Here is a 6,730-nt window from a genome sequence, read left to right on the forward strand (position 1 = left end):
TGCCAAGGTTTTAAGGTTTAAAAATAGGCCCATACTGGAAGTGATTGCATAATTTCAGGGGCTGGGTTTCGTAGTTTCTTGTTGAAGTGTTGATACTGTTACGTGTGAATTATATTTGCAGCCTTATTAGCTCACAGCAGGCATACCACAAGGTAAGGAAATAGAGTGGCTCGCTTTCTTCTCCTATCCCATCTATCCATCACCATCCAGTGACACTAGATGAGCATGTGCTCTTGTCACACTAACCTGTGAGGGTGCCAGCTGCGTGGATCCTAACAGGGAGACTTTCAAAAAAGAAGAACTAAGGATTCTGTTCCTCTCATGCATATAGGAAGCAATCCCACAAGTGGGAGATGAGTTGGGAAGCTCAAAAACCAGAGAAATAGAAACTATATATCCAAAGGATGTTAAATCCAGCAAATGGAAACTACCCACTGGGACCTGGGCTCAGAAGCCTGTAGCTTGATAGAAAGCCAGGTGAAACAAGGCCTTGCTAATATCTACAATCATTTTGCTACCTAATCAGGAAGCTTACTAGATACTTCTTAGACGGCTATCTGCTCTCTAACAAAAATCAGTAGCAGTATCAGAGGAGCTTGACTGCAGCTGTCTGTTGTACATTCATCAGTAAAGCAGCTAATTGCTTGACAAGAAGCTTAACAGGGCAATTCATTCTCCTTTGAGAGGACTTGGCTTTCTGATGCAGTGTTCTGTGGAGGCTACAGGAAAGTGGAGGGATTTTTCCATTGAATAGTGAGTGTAGATCAGTTCACGTGGCTCTTTCTGAAGAACAAATGAAGAAGAGAATTTGCTGAGAATGAAGAAGAGTTTTAAAAAGCAGTGAGTACGCTTAAAAAGGGGGCTTTGACTAGTATTTTGGTTCCTGAAGCCCATTCAGTCTGGCCCATGGTGAGTCAAACAATGCTGTGCTGTGTGATTCAGGCTAGCATTTGCTGTCAGACTTTGGGAGTTCTGTTGCTGATATGTTTAGCCAGCAAGCTCAGGATTTTGYTAAAAATAGGGGTGATTATCTACCTATTTCTGTTCATGCATATACGCATCACATAAATCTCTTTGCTGACAAAGCTAATGATATTCTAACAAATTTTGGTCCTTCTCACTCTATAAATATATATATTTAGCTTCAGGAATATTTGCATTTTGCTAAAGGGTCTCAGTATCATCTGTGAAGTAGGTAATATTGGGATGCAAGATGCTGTATAAATTAGAGGCATCATTATTTTCACTATTCACTCTTTCTCCTTGTTTTCTTCTTCTGCTCTATATCAAATATAAGATAGAAGRGCAGATTCAATCAGCTGTGTCTGACTGAATGTTATGAGAGCAGAATAGGGGGCTACAGAGTAACTAACAGCTTCTCAATGCAACACAAGCATTGGAAGTTCTCCACAGTCTTTACACTCACTTGATCTCTTGCATTTTTTTTCCAGATAATCCTTTTAGTCCACATAATTATCTTTTCCATGTGATTTTCAGTTATGTGCCACCTAATGTTGGGTGAATATATTTGGATATATTCACAGATGAGACCATAATTAGAGTTCTGGAAAAYCACTAGACAGCTTTTGTTTAAGTGTGTACATTGAAGCAAATGTCTACTAATGTAAACCCACCTCAGCCGCATGAGCGCATGGCTCTGCAAGTCAGTCTTATCCCTGAAATTCTTGCACTGGTTTTCTGGTTAAGCTGAATTGCACTTTCAGCACCAGTCCCAGAAAATTGATCTTCCCTCAGGAGACCAGGCTGAGCATTGCAGAGATCTGCAGCTCATTTTGAAACTTCTTCCTGCCTGTTCCCCTCCATCTGAGGGAGTCAGATTCATAGCTGGAAGTTCAACGTATATGTGTGCATATGTGGTAAAGGGAAGGGGGGGTTAAATAGGATACCTATTTGATTTGGAATATTGATATCCTCAAATGTTCTATAATATTTAAGAGCTTTTAAGGTTTTTGTAATATTCTGTATTATGTTTTTGAAAAGTCGGCAACATAGTTTTTTTGTTTGTTTTTTAATGAGGAAGCTGTGATTTTACTCTTTCCAAATTACAGATCTCAGAGTGTTCTAAATTTCAGTTACTTTTCACCATTTTAGCTCAGATATCCAAAAAATAACATCTGTAAGGATTACTATCTGACTTTTAAGGACTTTGATCTAAGAACTAAAGGTTTTGGGGTTTATTTAATTAGTTTAATTAGTTAGTTTAGCTAGCTTAGTTAAATTAAAAACTCTACTGAAGACAGGCAGATAACAGAGATATTGCTGTGATTAGCCAAAGGCATTTTTTTTCTGTTCTAGAAAAAAATTGGTCTTGCTACCTGTCACCTTCTGGGGAAGAGGTTTTTTTTTTTTTTTTAAAATGTTAGAAATGAACTTTCTTCTTTCAGACTGAAAGGCTTAGTTACCATTGTCTCAGACCTGCACTTTTGCCTTACGCAGTTATATTACACCTTTTGGTTGCTGCCTCGCTTYTTTCCTAATGAGCATGAAAGTGTATGACACGTTCTGTTATTGCAACCCTTTGACTTGCCACTCATCCTCATGAAATCACAGATGTGGTACAGGCCAACGACAGCAGGTGACTGTGGRATCTCTTTGGATGCCCAGGAACAACACATGCGTTTTCACTAGGTTTAGCCAACATTTGTTGGGTTGCTTCAGTGGGAGAGGAGATGGATGCTTGATGTTCAGGATATTCTCTGGTGGCTGTGTTTACAGGCATTGCACGCAACCTTCTCCTCTGCCGAGTACAGCAGAGCTCCGTAATTGCAAAGGGCAGTTTTCCTCTGGCAGCTTCCAGGTCTGTCACCACAGGGAGTGGGGATGAGGAGCCTGTCTTCTTACTCCTTCCCGGATTGCATTCATTACTGCTTTTCTTATTTTCTGGTGGCTTTACGCCTCTTACCCAAACACAGAAACTTAGCCAAAGCTTCTCCCGCCCAGCAATCCCCACTTACTCTCTACTCTTACTTGGGGGTAGATGGAGGTGTTAGCTCCCACTAGGCGACTGCATGACTAATTTCCTTCATAAATCGTTYGTGTTATTTCTAGATATCTCGCATCAGGAATAGATGCAACTGTGTCCTCTGTTTAATCCGAGAGGTGGGTGATTACACCCCAGCTGTACACGGATTTGTGAGCCTGCTGAACTCAGGATGGATGTACTCAGTCACCGTGCATAATTTCCAACAAAAGGGTTTTAGGAACTCTAAAAAGCTGTCTGGATCTCAAAGCTGCACTTAGACAATGTTGACAGGCCTTCATGGCAAACCCATCTGCATATTAAAAACACACACTGAATTTCTATTGCTGTACAATAGCACTACAGGCTAACTTAGGTAGATGGGATCCAAATCTACACTCAATGCAGGGTCAACTTCGAAGCTAGATCGGCTGGCTCAGTGTCATATCCCTGCATTTAAGACCCTGAATGAGACCAAGAACTTCTTTTATGTCATATAAATCACTGGCTTTTTTTTTTTCCTTTTTTTTTTTTGTTTTTGTTTTTAAAAGCAAGTAAATGAAAAAACTACAAAAACTACAAGGAAGCAAACAAAATATGAGGGCTGCTATTGCCTTCATATTGAGAATTAGAATCAACACTAAGCAGAAGTAGGGCCTGAAAAATAGCCAGTTAAAGTGAGGTCTCTTTCACTTAAAGGAAACAATGACTAGAAAAAAGGAACAGACCTGCAAATCCTCTGGCACCTACCTCTTTAACCTCATATCTGGTCAATTTTATTGTGCTATGTGTCTCCTATTGGATCTTCTGTTCTCTGTCTTGTGTAGAGGGTTGTTTCATGAACTTATGCACTTTGCTTTGTGTCTTTTTTTTCTCCAAAGCTAACAGTTGCATCCCTATTGTGAAGAAAATAGGAAACAGATTTATTCATCTCAAAAGTGCTGGGCCTTTAAATGGAAAGTAGGAGAAGGAGGACACAGCCTGTAGCACTATCACATTCTTTCCATTGATACACATCTAGACAGAGGGCAAAAGTCTGATTGTGAGACCTGAAACAATAGATTTCAGAATGCTTTCATTTTTGTTTGATTTTGTTTTCCTCCTATCCATTCTAAAGTGAACATAGTGTTTAAAAGTATTAGAGTCTAGTTTGTGGTTTGGTGTCCTGTTAATCCACAGAATGAGACAGATTTGCCTACCCCATGAGCTCAAGCATCATCATACCAGCCAACAACAACAAAAAAATAGCTTTATCTCAGTGTGAACTGAGTACAACTGTTTTAAAAAAATAAAAAAAAATAAAAAAAAAAAAAGAAAAAGAACTCTTCCAGGGTACAGCTGTGTTCATGCATACCTAACCATGGCCATAGAGAAATAGCATGGTTGACTGGAAGAGGCAAAGGCAATTTCCAGACAAGTAGGAAGGTAATCTCCCACCTTCCTGGCRCAAAGGCATTAAACATGGTTTCCTCTGCATGCCCCATAAGAAACTATGTTTAACCCCGCGCTTGTAGTTCAGCAATTTGATGCACTTCTCAATGGCTGCAGTCCTTCAGCCACCAYCATTTCCTTGTATAACCATCAAATAAAAAAGTCTAATGTGGTTTAGCGCGGCCACAAGGCAAGAGACTGGGCTGTGTGCCTGCTATGTGTTACGGGMCTGAAGCAGGCAAAGTGTATGAGATGTCATTCTGGTGGCACGGGACATCCAGTTAGTGTCCTACACACACAAGATCCACTCACTCAAACTGAGACTCTGTGCTCATAAGTAAATAGTGGATTTAACTTTTCTTAAACATCAGTTTCACCATCATTTCTTAGAGCAGACAATAATATTTATGAAGCTTTCGGTTCTCAGATGAAATGTGCTGCAATTACTAACAATAATTAGATAATAATAATTATACTTGTTAACTACTGTTAAAAGCGTTCTTTTTTTTTTCATTTTCAAACTCATTTTCTTGAAATAATATATGTCCATTCTCAGCAGCAGCTGAAACCATACCTTGAAAATAAATTGTTAATTTACTCCATATTATATGTTGACTAAACAATGCTTTTTTGGAGCTTCTAATCCAAAATTTGTTATAGAAAGAATAACCAAAATTCAGAAGTTCAATCCATCTTGTCTCACAATGTAAGGCTTAATGAGATGTATGAAATAAGAAATGCCTTCAAGCTGGAGATTTGGTAAATGACCTTTACAGTTATGAATGTTGGAGTTTTCACAGTATTGGTCATGTAATTCTGTGCACAGGAACAGGAAATCACTTTCCATTTTCTTTAATCTGTCTTCATTGTTTAGACAGCTTAAGTCTAACATTAATCTCAGTTCTGAAGGGGTTCACAACACACTGCTCTTCCTGTTGTAAACTGTCCCAATGAACAAGGCACCTAAAGTTTAAAATGGTAGTGTTGGCCTTTCTCAAATTCCATTGAACAATCTTAGTGGATGAGAGTTGAATTTTTRAGAAGTCATAATCAGAGAAGAGTTTGAAACAATTACAATTTTGAGACACCTTGGACTATAGCTTGATATTCAGTGAATCTAAGTACCTGTAATTCTGAAATATCATTGCTAATCTCAGTTTAAGAAGGTGTAAATTACAATGGACTTACCACTTTTTTTTCCTTTAGTAGCACTAAAATCAGAGAAAAAAAAGACTTAAACCACATCCCAAGACCATTTCTTCTTGAAAATTATTAGGCAGCTTTTTTGACTTTCTTATGCATTTAGCTTATTGTATCACTGGGGAAAATCAGAGGTGAGAATAGACTTCATGGTGAGGAGAATTTGTATGCATGTCTTCATATTGTGCCTACAGTCTGGTCTGGGCATTTCTGACAAAATGAATCTCAGCATTACATGGGCTGTGGACAAAGCTCCAGCTGTGAGGGTTCATATTAGATTGAAGAAAAATGTTGTCCTTGTTAATAAACTAGGAATCTATGAAGGCTGACCTTTTTCTAGCTAGATCAGGTAGCTGCAGAAACTTCTCCCATCTTCGCCTATCAATTTCACGATGAAACTAAAGAACACTTGCTAAATAAATATTCATAAATTTCCAGCACTTCTTTCATTATCAGAATAACCAGGGGAAAAGCATCATATAAAGAGCATTGAGTTACATGTGTGATCTTGTTCTATGACTCTGCTTCAAACTTAAGTGCCTCTCAGTTATTTGATCAACACTATAGGAACAGTTTGAAACTTAAAGGGAATATCATTTTACAACATTCCAAAACAGCATTTCCACTGAAAAATGAATGGTACTTGTAGACATTACAGTAAAGACAGGCAATCCAGCTATGAAAGTGCTCCCCATTTCCTATTCCAGACAGATGAAACAAAACAGATGTCAGGGGGAAAAAATGTTAATAAAAATCTAGAGCATTTTAATAAAGAGTTCAGACAACAACAGCAATGCAGGGTCAGTGACCCATGTAAACACCTTCTAAAGCCTCATGTTTTTAACTTCCTAAAAAGAAGAATTATTGAGAGAATATAACTGGGCAATTYATATCAATAGCACGAGCATTTTGTTAAAATTGCAGACATTTCATTAAATATCATGCTACCTTCAGGCAGTTAGCAGTGGTTCCTTACACAAATCTTGTGTTGTTGCTGCTTTCAACTCCTTAACAGTAGTGTAATTTCTAGATATGCATTATTTATGCTGTACTAATAAGATCTATATTAGCATCCTTCAGATTTATGTTATTTAAAAAGAGGAAGGAAAATGCTGAAGA

Source organism: Nothoprocta perdicaria, unplaced genomic scaffold, assembly GCF_003342845.1.
Source record: "Nothoprocta perdicaria isolate Ctin4 unplaced genomic scaffold, notPer1 scaffold_195, whole genome shotgun sequence".
NCBI classification, from domain to species: Eukaryota; Metazoa; Chordata; class Aves; order Tinamiformes; family Tinamidae; genus Nothoprocta; species Nothoprocta perdicaria.